This window comes from Aquarana catesbeiana, linkage group LG01 (assembly GCF_042186555.1).
Source record: "Aquarana catesbeiana isolate 2022-GZ linkage group LG01, ASM4218655v1, whole genome shotgun sequence".
NCBI classification, from domain to species: domain Eukaryota; kingdom Metazoa; phylum Chordata; class Amphibia; order Anura; family Ranidae; genus Aquarana; species Aquarana catesbeiana.
Window position 1 is genome coordinate 238,186,598 of NC_133324.1, and position 20,247 is coordinate 238,206,844.

The 20,247-nt window shown below is 42.1% G+C and overlaps 1 protein-coding gene and 1 long non-coding RNA gene across 3 annotated transcripts in view; one reads left to right on the forward strand and one right to left on the reverse strand.

Annotated features, from left to right (window-relative positions):
- Positions 1–20,247, forward strand: part of SH2B3 (SH2B adaptor protein 3) — a 230,490-nt gene that overhangs the window by 152,730 nt on the left and 57,513 nt on the right. The window lies entirely within an intron of this gene.
- The window catches only part of LOC141139748 (uncharacterized), a 52,547-nt gene continuing 36,872 nt past the window's right edge, over positions 4,573–20,247 (reverse strand). The window contains exons 3-5 of the long non-coding RNA XR_012243801.1: positions 10,997–11,076; positions 4,793–4,932; positions 4,573–4,692 (exon numbers count right to left, since the gene is read on the reverse strand). This is a non-coding gene — a long non-coding RNA (uncharacterized lncRNA). The remainder of the gene's footprint in view (positions 4,693–4,792; positions 4,933–10,996; positions 11,077–20,247) is intronic.

Below are 20,247 nucleotides of genomic sequence, written 5' to 3' on the forward strand. Positions count from 1 at the left end.
TGACTATATGTCTTTGAATCTACTTCCTCTAGTGTAACAACTCAAACAGAGAATACAGGCCTGGAAAAAACTGCCCTTATCACTCATAATTAATCTCCTTAAGATGAAGATTTTACCAGCTATGTTGTATTTCCTGCGGTACTTGCCAATATGGGTGCCCAAAACATATTTAAAAAAACTAGAATAGCATTATTGGATCGTTTCTATGGTCCCCCCTTTTTCCCTGAATAGGGCTTAGGGTTTTGCAGGAACCATGGGGTCGGTGGTCTAGCGCTACTGGATTGGTAAAAATATTACTTAGCCGGGCAGATGGTGTTTACCCGTCGCTGGCTACTGGTGGATGATGGGGACTCAGCCACGCTGCTGGAGGAAAAACAACTGGAGTCATATGAAAGCCTGAGGTTGGCTCTCTTTAGAGGCCCTAGATCTAGTCTCCTTTTAACAATGACCATGAAGGCTACCATTAAAGCGTGGGAATTAACAACGAAACTGGCATGTCCTAGTTATCTTGGATTTTCGCCTTCTACTCCCCCTGTGGATGAATTCCCGGCTTCCTCAAGTCTGCTTACTGCCAGACCCCATGATTTGGGCAACTAGAGGAAATAAGTCTTTGGGAAATATTTAAAGGGAGGGGGGAATTCTGACATTTGACCAACTGAAAGCAAGACATGACCTACCCAACTCCTAGTTGTTTAGATATCTTCAATTACGTCATGCATTCCAGGTTCAGTTTCGTGGAATGGGGATAGAGACTCTGCCTTCAGCTCTATTGTCAGATGTTGACCTTCCAAGCCATTGTCAGTCACATATTAAGAGTTGTTCAAAAAGACTCCGCCTGCAGTGACTAGATGTAGATAACGGTGGGTGGCAGAGGTCACAGATATTCAGGGTGAGGACTGGGACGATATGTGGGATCAACCGTTCAAACATCTAGTATCAGCTAGAGACAGGTTAATTCAGTTTAAATTCCTTCATAGAATTTGTTATACCCCAGCGAGACTAGCAAGGATCTACCCTGCCTCCTTGGCTGAGTGCTGGCGATGTTCTTTTCCTGCTAATGATTAATATATTTTTTGGAAGTGCCCCCAGATATAGGCTTTTTGGTCTGAGGTCACTTATTGTATCTCAGAGGTTCTCAGTGTTCCCATTCCGCTGTCACTCGGCGTCTGTCTCTTTGGCCTGGTGGAGGAGGTTGTTCCTTCCCCGGCACACAGGACCTTACTTAACGTGGTATTATTCTATGGTAGGAAGGCAATTCTTTTGCATTGGAAGAAGCCACATGCCCCTCATCTTTCCTTTTGGAAGAGATTGGTAAATGCCATGATGCCGCTATACAGGGCAACCTATATTTCCAGGGGCTGTACAAGAAAATTTGATACGGTATGGCAGGCTTGGATTGATTTAACTTCTACAGTGGGATAACTAACTACATGTTTTTGTAAGTGGAGATCAAATGTTTCTATCCTCTGGGGCTTGGGAAATCCTGGTCTCAATCTATGGAGGCTGATAGTTTGTGGATCCATAATCTGTATTTAAACACTGACTGCTAATCTTAAAGTTACATGTCTCTATTCCATATGGCTAATATTCTGGTGCATTTCCCATCCTAATGTACCATGGTTCGAGTGGCTGGTGTGAGCTGGTGTATGGTTTTCTTTTTATGTACGATTGCCCTGCGTGGCCAGCCAGGTAGCGGGGGTGTTGAGCCTGCGCTATTTTACTGTACTTGTTATATCAAATCTCAATAAAAAGATTTTTCAAAAAAAAAAGAAAAGAAGGGGCAGTCCCTGTGTGGGGGTATCTTGTATGTTGTCTGTGGTTGAATAAAGGCTTTTAGAGGAGTTGACATATAAGTGTGTGTCTTGTTTTATATTGCTACCAAGGGCTAACTGCTTGTTAGGTCTAGGGGTGAAGGAATAAGCTCTATTACATTACTACCATATTCCTAAAAAAAATGGGCAGTCCATATTTTTAAAATCATTTCATGGACTGGTGGTTTTAATGTGTTCAAGAACAACTTAAGTTTCCTTTATGACAATCTAAACAAATGCCAAATCTAGTTACTATGTGATGCATAAGTAAGCAAAAATCTCCTTTACCTCCTATGACTGAGCCAGATCTCCATCATTTGTGTCTCACACTCCCCTTACCAGACACTGCGACTCAGGCTGGGAGGGTTCCAGCTACACAGGCAGTGCTGGCAATACAAAACGGAGTGGACAGGACTAGGCATGGCCAGGTGCTGATTCACAAGTTACAGGCTTGTGAATAAGCATGTGACTGTTATAACCACACCCCTGCATCATCTTCTCATCTCACTGTAGTGCAAGTGGGCACTGCCTACATGAGAGTGGCAACTCTGCCCTCAAATAGGAAGCAGTGTAGTATTGATGCCACCAATCACAGGAAGCTCCATTGGATGGACTTCACTTGTGGGATCTACAGGTATTTGTGCTACTTTGCAGGGGAATTTAGATAAATATGTATGTTTAGATGCACCTTTTAAGTGCTGCAGCACACATTTTTAATGGGAAAATATAGTTCTACTTTATGTATTTCTGTGGAGAACCATATTTTTATAAAATTATATATCCCAGCAGCCAGATAGGCAGAACATCTAGCCTTCAACTTTTGTTTTGTCGGTAGAAGACCATTTTCCCTAGCTGGCTCCTTAAATTGAACTGATTAGCTCTTTAATGCATTTAAAAAAGATACCCATAAGTGATTCAGTGTAAATGGCTTTCAGAATCTGGAACATGTATCCGTATTGAGGCCAGCAATCCTGCTGCTGTTATCTGATACGTCTTTCCAGCCTTCCAAGTCTATAACAGGCCCAAGCTTCCAGTCACAGTGATGTCTTCTAGGATTCCACTCTTGCTCACTGGTGTTGTCCATCAGTGCAAGCAAATCTGAGCTTTGGTCATCTCCATTATGCAGTCATAGGTGGCTGGGAATGGTGGAGGGCCTACAGTATGCCTTCATGGGATTGGTTTTGCATTTAGCATTCAGATATTTGTCCTAATATCTATACAGAAGGAGACTATAGTAAGCATGATTGTATGCTGAATACACTTCATGTTTATTTTTGCATGGTTGCTGAAAGGGCAGGTCACGTGTTTGAGCCACCCATTACTACGAGACTGGAAATAAATCCCCCACAATGCTAAGAGGAGAACCAGATGTGACCTGTGAAGATTTTTCCATATCCAGCCCTCTCCTCCCTTTAAAGTAACTGACCAGCTCTGCCAGCCACTGACTAATCTGCAGATTTCATTCTTCAGCAGTGAACTGGAGCAAATGAACAAATGTCAAAGGACACTCACTGATTGCTCAATACTACTGAAGAGAAAAGTCACTGACTAACTACATGCTTGCATATTATGAATTCCATGTACTGTAGGAGTAAACTAATGGCAATGGTGGAATAGGGGAATTTATGCAGCGGTAATGGTACTCCCCTGTACATCAGATGTTGGGTCTTGCTGGACTAGGTTCACGTCATATTGGTTGCATATTTCTGCTGTGACTTGCAGCATTTTATTTCGTATCAGTTTTCATGAGAAGTAAAACATTGAGTACTGTAGAAATCCCACATATAGCAGTTGTATAAAGATATTGACACTCCCCTACCATATGCTTAAAATGTATTCCAGGCAAACCTTTTTATTTAGGTTTTGGATGGCATAAACAAGGGTTACACCTTTTATAAAGTTTTTATTGCTGTCTGTGTCCCCTTTAAGGGGATTCATCACTGAGTTTTTTTCTTAATGAATGTTGTCACTGAAACAGAAAGTGTGGGGAATCCAACATTTCTGAGTTGTCCCCAGAACAAAATGTAAGGGATAATCTTCCAATGGGTACACCTGTTCCAGGGACAGTTGTCAAAGAGGGGAATTCCTCTAACTTTGGGAGACTAACTTCTTGTTGCACCGTCTGGGACAGGAAGTGAGGGGAAATTTGCCCATTGGCATAAAAACAGCAAAAAATAAAGTGGCCTTAACCTTTCCCTACTCTACTCAACACTAAAAGAGGTTTTGGCTATGCATACAATTTAAAGAGGAGCTTCACTCCTTCTGTTTTTCCCCCTCTTACCTGTTATCCCGGGATTTCTTTAATTCACGCCATCACCTGTTTAGTGGATACAGCTGCTGTGATCCGCTGCACTGGTACCACACACATTGTCCCATACTGCCTTCTTTGTTTCTGAGGTCATTGGATGCTAGGTGCCTCATGTGTGTTTAGGCAGCCTGACCCTATGATGATGCACACCAAGCATGCACTCCTTGGCCTGCTGTGATTGGAAAGAGAAGGCTCCAGAGGTATGTGACATACATTTACTAGGAGGCTTTAGAGTGATGTAGATGTCATTCTTGTCTAAGCGAGAATCAGTTTTGAGGGTTGAGACACCAGAAAAAAATGGAAACAGGTAAACAAACTAAGGGGAAAAAACATCCTTTTTAGACTACAGAGGGAGGGGAATGAGAGTAATGATACCCAACGTAACCAGAGGATTGAAGGTCCACTTTAAGTAGAAAAGGTTCCCAGACTGTTTCTCAGTGTAAACTATTGTACAGTGAAAAATGCTTCCTTTCTAGTATTCTATGTGTAGCTTTGTGAGATGAAAGAAGTAGTAGATATAGTGCTAGTTGGTGCTGGTCTTCTGTTGCTTTGAGCAATTGGAGCTCTTCTTTCCTGGGGAAAAAAATACAGATGAGCCAAAGTGCTCCCAAGGTGAATCATTCTGTATACATTTTCCATGCCTTTCTTAGTGCACTAATAATAGACTAAATACCTCTTGTATGCCCTTGGTATCAATAAATGCTTGGCATTCTTCAGTAACATATGTCTGTTGTTTTATTTTGACATCTGCGATGATAGGGCCTACATTTGAATGGCTTTTTCTGTCACAACTAGAATTTTTTTGAAAAGTGTCTGAAAGAGAAAAAAAAAAAGCTTAACCACTTTAAGACCAGGCCTATTTTTCAAACTTGTTGTTTACAAGAAAAAAGATTTTTTTGCTAGAAAATTACTTAGAACCCCCAAACATATATAGATTTTTTCTAACACCCTAGAGAATAAAATGGCGGTTGTTGCAATACTTTCTGTCACAAGTATTTGGGCAGCGGCCTTACAAGCTCACTTTTTTTTGGAAAAAATACACTTTTTTGAATTAAAAAATAAGACAACAGTAAAGTTAGCCCAATTTTATTTCATATTGTGAAAGATGGTGTTACACCGAGTAAATTGATACCCAACATGTCATGCTTCAAAATCTATCTATCTGCTCTCTATGTGATAGCAGGTACGTGACAGGTCTTCTTTGGGGGCGAGGGGGGGGTGTGTGCAAAGAGAGGAGAGGAAAAGAGCAGTATACACAGTGAGGGGGCAGTCTGTACAGACAGGATCCCTCACATGCCAATGCTGACTGTCATTGACAGCTTTTAAATGTAATTGTTGGCTCTTTTTATTCTATACCCAATAGTGCCGTGAAGGAGTTGTCATTCGGGCTCGCCACTAAACTAAACAAAGGGGCGTGGTCACCCAGTTACATCACCCGATGACCCCGCCCCATTTAATTTAGTGGCCAGCTCGAATGACAGCTCATTCTCAGCTCCATTAAGTATAGAAAAAAAAACCTGACAATTACATTTAAAAGCTGACATTGACAGCCAGCGTTAGCAAGTGAGGGAGCCTGTCTGTACAGACTTCCCCATCACTGTGTATACTGCTCTGTCCTGCTCCTCTCCTTGCACACACTGCCCCCCCCCCCCCCCCCCAAATGGCAGCTCCAAAATCTAAGGGTAAAAAAAAAGCTGGCTATTACATTTAAAAGCCTAAAATGGCAGTCTGTCTGTACAGACTGCCCCTTCACTATGTATACTGCTCTCCTGCCTTTCTCCACCACAAACCCACCCCCCACAGTGACTGGTTGGTCCTAACAAACAATGCAAAAACGGATGCAACAACAGACCGTTTGTCCGTTTACATCCATTTTTCGTCCGATCCGTTTTTTTTTAACGGATGAAAAATAGAGCTTTCATCCATTCAAAAAAAATGGATGTTGACAGAAGCAGATGAAAACTGTTAAAAATAGATGCTCATCCATTGTCATCTGTTTTTCCATTGGAGCGCATTGATGTCCGTTGGATGGATGAAAAACAGACGTATGGTCCTCCGTATGTGTGAAAGGGGCCTTATAATTCCTTTTGTTAAAACATGCCGTTTTTGCTTTTACTTCTTGGTTAAATGGAGCACTGGTATTGTAATCAGGGTCTAACAGATGCCTCCTGGGAAGGCTACATAGCTAGTGCCTCACCATCAGATGATGTACACTGTCACATGTATTAAAAGAGGCAGACGCAAAATTCCAGGAAATAATGGGAGATGGCTTTATCTGCCCTTAAAAGGGCCACTGTGTGAAGAATGAGAAATAAAGTATTCAAAGAACAAAACGTATGCAACTATCTAGTTGTAGAATACCATTACTAAATATTTCTAAAGGTGCCTTTGTTGTAATTTTTAAGATAAGAATGCAATTCCTCCCTAATGCAAAAAGAGATACGTCTAGAAAGGGGGCAGGGTCCCCTGATTTCCAGCTGGCTGCTGTCTTTGCTGTGACTCTTTGTGAGAGTGAAGGTTTGCCTATGGTAGTCAGTTAAAGTATTTGCCTCATACAGAGATGTGGCACAGATGTTGAAGTGAAAGTGAAGACAGTGGTTGGCTAGAGGTAGGTGAATACATTATACATTGTTTTGCTCTTTTTTTTTAAGGTCTATTTTAAGAAGAGTCCATTTTTAAGTTTATTCCCATTTAAATGATGGACAGCACATGGTGCAGCGAAGCATTAATTATCAGATAAATAAAAACAATATAGTCTATATAGATTGGTAAAGTTATCTGCAAATACATTATACTGAATTATTTTCATTCTTGTCTAAGTCCCCCATTCACATAATGTTGCAGTGCACATTATGACAATATCAAAATGCATGTTACCTTGCATCCAATTGTTTTTAATGGGTCTGGTTTACATACAGTATCTCACAAAAGTGAGTACACCCCTCACATTTTTGTAAATATTTTATTATATCTTTTCATGTGACAACACTGAAGAAATGACACTTTGCTACAATGTAAAGTAGTGAGTGTACAGCTTATATAACAATGTAAAGTTGCTGTCCTCTCAAAATAAACCGCTGGCAACAAAAGGGAGTACACCCCTAAGCTAAAATGTCCAAAGTGTCAATATTTTGTGTGGCCACCATTATTTCCCAGCACTGCCTTAACCCTCTTGGGCATGGAGTTCACCAGAGCTTCAGAGGTTGCCACTGGAGTCCTCTTCCACTCCTCCATAATGACATCACGGAGCTGGTGGATGTTAGAGACCTTGCGCTCCCCCACCTTCCGTTTGAGGATGCCTCACAGATGCTCAACAGGGTTTAGGTCTGGAGACATGCTTGGCCAGTCCATCACCTTTACCCTCATCTTCTTTAGCAAGGCAGTGGTCGTCTTAGAGGTGTGTTTGGGGTCGTTATCATGTTGGAATACTGCCCTGCGGCCCAGTCTCCAAAGGGAGGGGATCATGCTCTACTTTAGTATGTCACAGTACATGTTGGCATTCATGGTTCCCTCAATGAACTGTAGCTCTCCAGTGCCGGCAGTACCCATGCAGCCTCAGACCATGACGCTACCACCAGCATGCTTGACTGTAGGCAAGACACACTTGTCTTTGTACTCCTCACCTGGTTGCCGCCGCACACGCTTGACACCATCTGAACCAAATAAGTTTATCTTGGTCTCATCAGACCACAGGACATGGTAATCCAGTAATCCATGTCCTTAGTCTGCTTGTCTTCAGCAAACTGTTTGTCTTCAGTCTGCTTGTCTTCAGCAAACTGTTCACGGGCTTTCTTGTGCATCATCTTTAGAAAAGGCTTCCTTCTGGGACGACAGCCATGCAGACCGATTTGATGTAGTGTGCGGCGTATGGTCTGAGCACTGACAGGCTGACCCCCCACCCCTTCAACCTCTGCAGCAATGCTGGCAGCACTCATACGTCTATTTCCCAAAGACAACCTCTGGATATGGCGCTGAGCATGTGCACTCAACTGCTTTGGTCGACCATGGCGAGGCCTGTTCTGAGTGGAACCTGTCCTGTTAAACCGCTGTATGGTCTTGGCTGCAGCTCCATTTCAGGGCCTCTGCATTGTGTAAAAAGGCTGTTTGATTGTGTATGCACAGATCCTCCCCTTCCTGCAATGTCCCCCTAGATAAGTCCAGATAAGACACAGTAAGTGGAGTCAGGCTGCACATGCTCAGTTTGGTCTCTATTGCTGAAGGGAACATTTCCTGTTTGATAAGAGCTAGTCAGGTCACATGGTATTGACATCATACATTTGGCCGTGTATATGGAATAAATGGTTGGAGGAGAAAGCTTTGTGCTTTCTACTCTTGTTATGATGGCTGTATAGGTTGGCCCATCCCTGGCCAGTTTTAAAATTCTCTGTACATGGTGTACAAGTATCATAAGAAATGCAACTTTATGCCTGGTAAAATATTTACATTGTGACTCAAGACAGAGTATGCAGTGTTGCCGCAATCCATCTCTGATGAATGAATGTTGTGTTCTTACAACTCAAGTTAGCACAGCAGTCAGGGCCAGACTTCTACATGGGCTATTTCCTTGGGCAGCAAGACTAAAGAGGGTGGCACACAGCCACTGACTGGTTCTAAACTTGGAAAATAACAAAGACATTTCCACGCTCAACTTTCCGACCAGTCTGTGACCAACGGAATTGACCTGTCGAGCAGTATGCGTCAAAGACGGGGGTTTCGTTGCACACATTTACAAATACAGGCACCCCATTTTCTGTGGACCTAAACTCTAATTTATGTGAGTCTCCAACAATGGAAGCACCTGCATTTAGATGGACAGGTGTAGGGCAGATAAACCAGAAGGGAGCCCACCCCTTCTTAAAGGCACAGAGGCACACTGAACACCCAGCCCATAGCACCATGGCAACAAAGGTGTCAGTGCGTTGCCTGGCCAATATAATTCATAGTACAAAAAAGTGGTTACTGCCCCCGCCTGTAACTGGTTACTGTAGCAAGGAACATTGGAAAATCAACATATATAAAAATAACAAAGACATTTCCAGGCTCAACTTACCGACCACCCTGCGACCAACCAAATTGACCTGTCGAGCAGTATGCTTCAAAGACAGGGGTTTAGTTGCACACATTTGCAAATACATGCGTAAGCCGCAGAGCCCCGACAAGGCACCCCATTTTTTTCAAATAAGTGGCTACTGTATTTGCAAATATGTGCAACTAAACCCCCGTCTTTAAAGCATCCTGCTCGACAGGTCAATTCAGTTGGTCGCAGGCTGGTCGGTAAGTTGAGCGTGGAAATGTCTTTGTTAATTATGTGTTGCCTTTCCAATGCTCCATGCTGCAGTGACCAGTTACAGGTGGGGGCAGCAGCCACTTTTTTTTTACTATGAGTCTACATTTGGAACCTACTGTAACTGAATAGGACACCAGTTTATTCTACTCTAAAAGTTTTATTGGTACTGAGCAGAGGTCAGATTGTCTCATTCAGGCCTTCTGCCCCAGGTCTGGTGTGCTTTGTATGTTGATATAATTTGATCATGGTAGTGTGGTTCTAAGGCTATCGAGTTACTGGATTATGATGGGGAAAGCAAAATACAGTTTTACCTATGGGGAGAAAATATAAATGTGGCACTGTATGCAGTGCATTTTCATTCTACCAGCTTTGAAATTAAACGTTAGGGAGCAATTTCAAACAACACACACAATCAGTGAACTGTCTATGTAGGAATATCTAATATATATGTGTAATATATGCAAATTAGAAATACTACTCGTTTTATACAATTTTCCCACTTATGCCGCGTACACACGGTCGGACTTTACGGCAGACTTTGCCCGGCGGACTTTTCTACGTACTTTACGACAGACTTTCTGAATGAACGGACTTGCCTACACACAGTCCACCAAAGTCTGTCGAATTCGTACGTGATGACGTACGACCGGACTAAAACAAGGAAGTTCATAGCCAGTAGCCAATAGCTGCCCTAGCGTGGCTTTTTGTCCGTCGAACTAGCATACAGACGAGTGGACTTTTCGACCGGACTCAATTTCGACGGATTAATTTAAAACATGTTTCAAATCTAAGCCCGTCCAACTTTTGAGAAAACAAAGTTCGCTGGAGCCCACACACGATCGAATTGTCTGACGAAATCCAGTCCGCCGGGCAAAGTCTGCCGTAAAGTCCGCTCGTGTGTACGCGGCATTAGTCAAAATGGCTAGTGCTCTGAGGACAGGACTGCAGCCAGCTAGTAGTCATCCAGTGATGTGTAACCTTCCTGTAGACAAATCAATCCAGGCACTGCAATGAGTATGAGCAGTGCCTTTCTAAATGATCAGTGACCAGATATGATTACATTGGAATGGTCTTGGGGCATACATAAAATGAAGGAACATGCACATTAATGAAGCCCATGTGTTTTACTGAACAATAAATAATGATGAATGAAAGTGATTGTAAAGGGATTTTTTTAATAACAAACATATACACCTGCTCTATGCAGTGGTTTTGCACACAGCAGTCCTGATCCTCCTCTTCTCAGATCCCTTACCTGTGCTCCTGGCTCTCCCCATCTGGGTGCCATTTTAGTGTCACTTTAAGGTAGTTAGGTTTTAGGTGCATGGTACTATTCTTAGTAAATCAGAGTCTACATGACTAATGCAATGACTTTTTCATGGACTGTAGTACCAGAGAATAGGAAAGACTTTCTGACAGTCATGTGGGTTCCCATGAAGAATTATGGGCTTGTGTGCCTATTCAGTAATAAGGAACTACAATATATGCTTTATGATCTGCCTCCCAGTTTTCCCTAGTAAAGAACTAACTTTCAGTGTGAGAGAAGTTTGTTTTTGAGTGATCATAAGACAAACCTTAGTGCATAGTTACCATATTTCCAGACAGGATTTCACTGTTGTTGAGCTGCCATGGGTTAGACCTGAAAGGCCCAATGTTAGATCTGTGTTTTCCTGTAAGAAATCAAGTAATTCCCACGTTGGGAGTATTAGAGGAACATATCTGTTTCATTCTGTTAATTGAAAACATTAGCTTGGGGGCTGTTGAAGAATTTTTTAATCTAAGCAGAGGCCTGTCTCAGAACCAATGAATGCCGGAAACAAGTTTGGTTGTAAAGGAGTTAAGGCAGCCCATGGGACTGTTGCTGGTTTAAGAATCAATGCACATCCTGCTTATAGCTCAGCACACAATTTGGAATGAACCCTTGGCTTATGTAAAAAACACACACAGGTTGTCTAGGCCAGAATTTTCTGGAGAGATCAGAGTCTTCCTGTGGAAAGGATGAGGCAGGTTTAACAAATACATCTGTGCTGGACGCAAGCTGCAACTAAAGGGTATTAGGTGCTCAAACTGAAGGACTAAGATGAAAAAGCTTTAGCAAAAATAGCAGTGCTGCCCATGACAGTGAGATGTCTGCTTTCATTCGAGAAAGTAGACAGCTAAGATTTTTTTACTATTTTGATTTTTATTTTGGACCAGGTATAGTAAATAAGTCTAAGGCAGGATTGTGCATATTAAACTTAATTCACTTTGTTTTTTTGACGGCTTTTATCAGCTTTACGTTTCATTTATATATTTTTTTTTCATCTGTTTTATACCAGTTAGCTATGCTCTTGCGGGGGCATAAATTTAAAAAACGTGCCGTGCTCGCCCTTCTACTCCCCCTACAAACTCTAAACCCATATAATTATAGTGAAAATTTCATAGATTGCAAGACATGAGTCATATACAAAAAAATAAAATTATAAATTTCAATCAATAAATACATGAGATCACAAAAAATGTAATAACCCGATCAATCAATAAATAATATAATGTGAACAAAATGGATGTGAAAAACTGATTACAATAATCCAATCCTATCAAATCAACAATGTAATGAACAATATTGTCAATCTTGATCAACAAATGTGAAAAAATATGTGACTCTTCAAATATATCAAACAGAAAACATGAGACCCAAAACAACCGTGTGATCACTCATAGAATGTGTCTTCATTTTCCAAAATGTGTTCAAACGTTCATCCGAATACTCTTCAATAAAAACCATCACCGTAAGAATACCAACACCTTCATCTGTCAAAATAAAAAGGTGGACACTTTCCCTCATGTCAGGATCTCTTTAGTTACAGGAGGTAAAAGAGGAAAGCATCAACATCACCATCAAGCCACATTAATTAAGGATAATTCTGCTTAATATTCTTAACCACTAGATCAGTAATGGCGAACCTTGGCACTCCAGATGTTTTGGAACTACATTCCCCATGATGCTCATGCACTCTGTAGTATAGTTGAACATCATAGGAAATGTAGTTTCAAAACAGCTGGGGTGCCAAGGTTCGCCATCACTGCACTAGATCATTCCTCCTTAGTGTCTTCAGAATGATTTTGCCTCATTAGAAAGCAAAAGAAGGGGGCATCTAATGCTCTCAATTTAATTCAAAATTATTGCAGCAATCAAAATCTCACTTGTGCAATAGGTTGTAGGCATTACATGTTAGAACAACAACTGGCATCTACACCACTTTATTAGGTATACCTTGCTAGTACCGGTTTGGAACCACCTTAATTCGTGGCATAGATTCAACAAGGTGTTGGAAACATTCCTCAGAGGTTTTGGTCCATATTGACATGATACGTCATGCACTTGCTGCAGATTTGTTGGCTGCACATCCATGATGCGAATCTCCCGTTCCACTACATCCCAAAGGTGCTCTATTGGATTGAAATCTGGTGACTGTGGAGGCCATTGGAGTACACTAAAATCATTGTCATGTTCAAAAACCAGTGGTGAGATGATTTGACCTTTGTGACATGGTGCATTATCCTGCTGAAAGTAGCCATCAGAAGATGGGTACACTGTAGTCATAAAAGGGATGGACATGGTCAGCAACAATACTCAGGTGGGACGTGGCAAAATGGAAAATATCCCCCACACCATTACACCACCACCACCACCGGCCTGAACCCTTGATACAAGGCAGGATGGATCCATGCTTTCCAGCCTGCCCATTCTCCTCTGACCTCTGACATCAACAAGGCATTTTCGTCCACACAACTGGATTGTGTGGGGCCTCACTAGATATTTTCTCTTTTTCAGACCATTCTCTGTAAACCCTAGAGATGGTTGTGTATGAAAATCCCAGTAGATCAGCAGTTTTTGAAATACTCAGACCAGTCATTCTGGCACCAACAACCATGCCACGTTCAGAGTCACTTAAATCGCCTTTCTTACTGATTCTGATGCATGATTTGAAATTCAGCAAGTCATCTTTACCATGTCTAGATGCCTAAATGCATTGAGTTGCTCCCATGCGATTGGGTGATTAGCAGGTTTACCTAATAAAGTGGGTGGCGAGTGTATTCTTCCTCTCGGCTCATTCTCCTGATGGGTTTGTGATTAAAACCCCTCCACTAGCGTGCTGACATCACCATACAGGCCACCCTGCTTTACGTCCTGGGTAGGACTTCGCTAAGATTTAAGCTTTCAATAAAATAATACTTGACAATCTTACCATGAATGTCCTTGTTCAGGCAGTTCTTGCCTTTGACTAGCAAAGCTCTGTTGCTGGGTCCCTATTACATTTCTGTGTTGTGTCACATGTGTTTCCAATGGAGGCTGTAAGCAGCAGTGCCTATGCTTATTGCACAGGCATGTTCCACTGTTGTCACCAGCAGGAAGAATGGTCTAAGCAATGACATACAGCCGCCACTGAAGCTTAGTACACACTATCCAGTTTTTTTAGTTTAAGCCAGTGTGTTGAACGAAACTGACAGCTCAGATTGGAGCCGCTGTCTTAATGATCTAACGTTAGTACAGCAATCTCCCCCGCTGAGATGTTGTTTTCTGACAGTCCCCCCCACCACCACCACCACCACCAGAACGCTCCAGCTCTCTCAGCCATTGATTGAGAGCTCTGATTGGGAGCCAGTTGGCTGCTGGTTTTCCAGCATGCTGGTCCGACAGAAGCTGTCAAAATGGCCAACTTCTATTGGACTGGCTGCCATACACATGTATGTATGTCGTATGAATGTCGGACATTTTATTATTGAACCGGCTGATGTCTCCCGTCATTCGGCCCGTGTGTACTAGGCTTAAAGCAAGTACATATAAAGTAGACAGGAAGTGGCTACAAAGAGACTGAAGGAAATAAGGAAGTTAGCAGCAATGGGATGCAATTTTTGGTGAAAAAAGTACATTGCAGTGTGTGTCATTGTTTATGACACACACTGTTTTAGCAAACTAAAGGTCATCTAGTTACCAGGTTTACATCTATTTTAATTAGGGCAAGCCAGGTTTCCCTTGTCTTGGCCTAGCTCTAAACCTGGCCACACACAATAAGATTTCAGGAGCGGTTTGTCCAACATGGTGGGCGCTTGGCTCCATTGACAAAAGTCGATTTTGTCAAGTTGGGTGGTGCTGACAGGGCCACCCACGGAACAAGTTTCAGCTGAATCAACAGGAGTCATGTATGGCAAGCTTACCTGTAGAAACTAGAAAAATATTTTCAGCTTGTGGCTCTATAGGTATCTATACACATTACCATCTCATAACTGCAATGCTTTTGGCAGGTTCAGGCGACACTTGGGCTACACAAGGAGTTGGCCAGAAGCAGATTTGGGTCACCTTTATTAGATGATGGCAGTTAGCTAGTTTAAAAATCTTTGTATGTGTGCTGAGTTCTGAATTGTCCTTTCTCCAATCATAGCAGCCACCATGAGTGTGGACAACTTTGTATGATATAATAGTAAATGTGAAGTTGAAATACCTTGTATTTTTCCATGTGTTTAGCCATCTTTAGCTTTAATCACTGTGTCGTTGAATTGAGCACCAATATAAGTAGAAGAAAAGCCTCGTATGGTGATGTGCATTTGAAAGCACGTGGTGAGCAGTGTGTGTATCTTCTTAAAGAGGAACTGCAGTCTGCTCACATAAAAACATCTTTGCCATTGTGAAGCTTCCCTCCAACCACTTTGCATATTATTTTACAGTCAGGTCCATAAATATTGGGACATCAACACAATTCTAATCTTTTTGGCTCTATACACCACCACAATGGATTTGATATGAAACAAATAAGATGTGCTTTAACTGCATACTATCAGCTTTAATTTGAGGGTATTTGCATGCAAATCAGGTGAACAGTGTAGGAATTACAACAGTTTGTATATGTGACTCCCACTTTTTAAGGGACCAAAAGTAATGGGACAATTGGCTGCTCAGCTGTTCCATGGCCAGGTGTGTGTTATTCCCTCATTATCCCATTTACAAGGAGCAGATAAAAGATCCAGAGTTCATTTCAAGTGTGCTGTATGAATCTGTGGAATCTGTTGCTGTCAACTCTCAATATGAGATCCAAAGAGCTGTCACTATCAGTGAAGCAAGCTATCATTAGGCTGAAAAAACAAAACAAACCCATCAGAGAGATAGCAAAAACATTAGGTGTGGCCAAATCAACTGTTTGGAACATCCTTAAAAATAAAGATCGCACCGGTGAGCTCAGCAACACCAAAAGACCCAGAAGACCACGAAAAACAACTGTGGTGGTTGACCAAAGAATTCTTTCCCTGGTGAAGAAAACACCCTTCACAATAGTTGGCCAGATCAAGAACACTCTCCAGGAGGTAGGTGTATGTGTGTCCAACAAATAATAAAGAGTGGGTACGACGGCGCTACCTTTAATTTTTTAAACAGGGACAGCCTAAAGTTAAGCGACTCACTGAACGTGGTTTATGGAATATGGTACATATAAAGAGAAGTTTTCCCCTTATATTAAGGATGTCACTTCAGCAGATGAATATGTGCGGCTGGATTTATGCTGCAGGTATATAACAAACACTCCGGTGTCGCACAGAAACTGATGTGGTCTTACAGCATCTAGTAATGAGGCCAGAGGCTGTGTTACCTGTAGTGCATTTATTAAACCATATATCGTATGCTAAATTCCTGTGTTGGATCCGTAGCTATATCAAGCATTAGGAAACACCCGGAAACAGTGTATTGCAAATAAAAATACCATACACCACATGCAAGTTAAATCCCCTTAATCAAAGACCATAAATAGGGCCTACGGCTTGCATATATATACACAACTGCAACTAGTAACGTAGCTGGAACTAACAACATAAAAATCACGGCAGTTATATCTCGGGCATATTATAACAGTCCCATATGTTGGCAATATCTTAAATAAATCCCCAATGGTGACTATGGTGCTGCAACAATTTGCCTGGTGACTCTCGTGCTCCCCCTCTTGGTAGCCTACTCACCAGCTCCCAGAACCCCGCCAGGGGTATTACGCCTTTAATGTAATATGCTGGGTTGTTTTCCTTGTTGCTTCCTCTGGTGGATACTTATGGTGTCCTCAGCTCCCCACGTCTCACATAAGGGTAATGCGATTATGCTGGAAAACGAGTCGCTTGCCGCTATATTTTATGTTGGATATTTCCTGGGCTTCTTACTTTGTAAATATGTCGCTTCCCCTCATAAGTAGAAAGAAAGAGCTTCCATGGTGTAATAAAGTTTAAAAACTTTATTTAAAGCTTAACGTGCCCGTACAGCGACTTAGCACGTGGTGTGTCCAAGTCAACAATCAAGAGAAGACTTCACCAGAGTGAATACAGAGGGTTCACCACAAGATGTAAACCATTGGTGAGCCTCAAAAACAGGAAGGCCAGATTAGAGTTTCCCAAACAACATCTAAAAAAGCCTTCACAGTTCTGGAACAACATCCTATGGACAGATGAGACCAAGATCAACTTGTACCAGAGTGATGGGAAGAGAAGAGTATGGAGAAGGAAAGGAACTGCTCATGATCCAAAGGATACCACCTCATCAGTGAAGCGTGGGCATGTATGGCTGCCAATGGAACTAGTTCTCTTGTATTTATTGATGATGTGACTGCTGACCAAAGTAGCCGGATGAATTCTGAAGTGTTTCGGGCAATATTATCTGCTCATATTCAGAAAAATGCTTCAGAACTCATTGGACGGCACTTCACAGTGCAGATGGACAATGACCTGAAGCATACTGCGAAAGCAAGCAAAGAGTCTTTTAAGGGAAAGAAGTGGAATGTTATGCAATGGCCAAATCAATCACCTGACTTGAATCTGATTGAGCATGCAATACCCTCAAATTAAAGCTGAAAGTCTGCAGTTAAGCCCGGGTTCACACCATAAGGGGCTGCGGATCGCACAGGAGCGCTGTGCGTCCCTGTTCCCCGTTTCAGGGACGAATCAGGGCCGATTCTATGCCTGAATTCGGCCCTGATACGGAGCCAAAGACGCACAGCGTTTTTGTGCAGTGCGCTCCGCAGCCGCCCCGGAGATATGTGAACCGGCTCCATAGGGAGCCAGTCACATTCTCCTGCTATGCGAATTAGATTAAACGCACATCTAGTTCGCATAGGTGTGAACCCGGGCTGAAGCACATCTTGTTCATTTCATTTCAAATCCATTGTGGTGTATAGAGCCAAAAAGATTAAAATTGTGTCGATGTCCCAATATTTATGGACCTTACCGTACATATACTGTGATTCTGTACTTGCCAAATATGCTGCAGAAATCTCCCTCCACTGAGTCTGGCTGCATCCATTTTACTGTTGGCAGCTGAAGCTGCTGCCTGTTCACTTCCTGGATTTACACAGACACAGAGGCACACCTCCAGCTTTGCAGCTCCCATTGGCCCTCTTATGACTCCCCCCCCCCCCCCCCCCCCCTTCCTGGCAAACTCTCACAAGAGTGAGGGAGAGAGTTGTGCATGATGTCATAAGCCTAGGCTTTTTACCAGACAAGAAACAGGAAGTGGGCTGTATAAGGTATTTACTGGCAGAAATAAAAAATGTTTTACTATCCAAAGTTAAAACAACGAGGGCAGGGAACTTAATAGATGGAAAGTTGAAAAAATGACTGAAGGTCCGCTTTAAGGATACTGTTAACATGGGACATTATATTTAGTTAAACACTGCTATATTGTCTGCTTAATGCAGACAATACCCACGTCTGCATTGAGTTTCTCCCATGCAGTCCTTGTCCTATTAATCCAAAGGCTTTATACTTCCTAATAAGGACAAAAATGTGCTTTGTAAGAGACGCTTCTGTTTTTTTTTTTCCCCTGCAGCGTAAAACCAAAATACACAGACGCATTGTAAGTGGTTTGTTCTCCCATACCCTCTAATAGGCATTGTTTAACCCCATCAGTGCTGTACACCTGTATGCTGTCATCTAATACCTGCACTTGTCACAGTTATGCAACCTCTGTGTCTGGCCAATATATCAATTTCTGCAATAAGACGCCATCCTTATCTTTCTGCCAGCAGGTATTGCTAGACAGACCCTCTCCATCAGTAGGGGACTTTAGCCATTGTGACTTTTTCAGTACAGTGTAATATAGTTGCCATTGCTTGGAACTTCTGACATGGATATTCTGGGAGTGAATTACAACCTGCTGGCTGAAATTAGGCATTCCCATCCACAGACCTGTTCCTGTGATGAGCCCTTCTAGGCCACTCTCATGGCCACCAAGATTTGCCACTTTGCATTTCCTTTAACTTCATTTGTACCAATTGTAATCTCTATGAAATAAACTAGTAATCTCTTATTTTTTTCACCCTTACAGGCAAACAAATATGAAGATAAAGACAAGTTTTATTGCCCCACCCAGAAATGTTGTCACCTTTATGCCTGTCATTTATGGCATTTTTGCAAATCTGGGCCTATCTGTTAATATTTAGGGCATGTCTGAACTAGTTTATGTCCACACATTTGTTGCTTTATCTTGTCTCATAAATAGAAAGTCTGGGGGCGGTTATTCTCTTTTAACATCACTCAGTATGTAGCAGGCCCTGAAACATGCACTCTTTCAGGATTCAATAACCTGATAGCTAACCCAGCTCTTCAAGAATTAAATGGGGGTAGAATACTTTTTGTCCTATGGAGTAGGTCACATTGGAGAATTCAAAGTGGAACCAAGCTGTTTCTGAGCACCACAAACTGAAAATGCTATTTTATTTATTTTTAATATTCAAATCATACTTACCCATCCATGTCTTTATGCTTTATTTTGTTGAGAAATCAAAAAACACCCCCTAGGATTTATTTCTGCACCAATCTTGAGTAAGGGCAGATGTTTCATGTAACATTTACTTCCTGGAATCCATCTGCCCTTAGCTCATGTGCAGGACCGTCTTTAAGGCAGGGCAAAAGGGGCAGCTGCCCTGGGCCCTGTCATTGTTGTGGGGCCCAAAGCAGCTGCCTTATACTTGCCAACTATCCCAGTTAAAATTCCCTTGTCCCTTGAAGTTTTAGTCCTGTGCTGCGTCCCGATATCTCAGTGTGAAGTGCTGCTACTAATGCTGCCCAGCTCTGCCCTATCGTTGTGTACAGATGACTCACCTGCAGACTCTGTGTTTAAATGTAAATAACGGGCATTCTTATGTGAACAGCGGCGGAATTCATAAGTAAATAGCTGCGGCCAGCGGCATTGATATGTAAATAAAGGCAACATTCATATGTATATCATGCCCCCCTGCAGTGAGGAGAGGATGTGCTGTAACCTCTAGCAACCAATCAGTGAGCAGTATTACTGTACAGTAATCTCTAGCAACCAATTAACAAGCAGAAATCATTTGCTGTAACCTCCAGCAACTAATCAGTGAGCCATAATGTGTGCTGTAACCTCTAGCAACCAGTCAGTAAGCAGTAATGATATGCTGTAACCGCTGGCAACCAATTGCAATCGATGCCTGATCCGATACAGTAAAATGATTTTAAGTCTAGCTGCTATTTATTGTATGTCTCAGAGCAGGTGGAGAGTGAAATTGCATGGGGGGGCCCCCCAAGAAAATTTTTGCCCAGGGTCCAATCAATATTAAAGACAGCCCTGCTCATGTGTGCAGGCAGGATGGCCTGCTTAGCTGAGAAAGCCCCCTCTTCTACATGAATGGAAAAAATACCATTGAACATTACTGGGATGTATGACATAATTTTGTACTAGGCCAGAAACCAGGAAGCAACCAAAGAAATGTTTTTTAAAAAAAAAGGTTGAAACAAGTAAATATAATATACATTTATATCTATTCACTAATGGTAGCAGCATAAGGATTAAAATATTTATTGTTGATTAA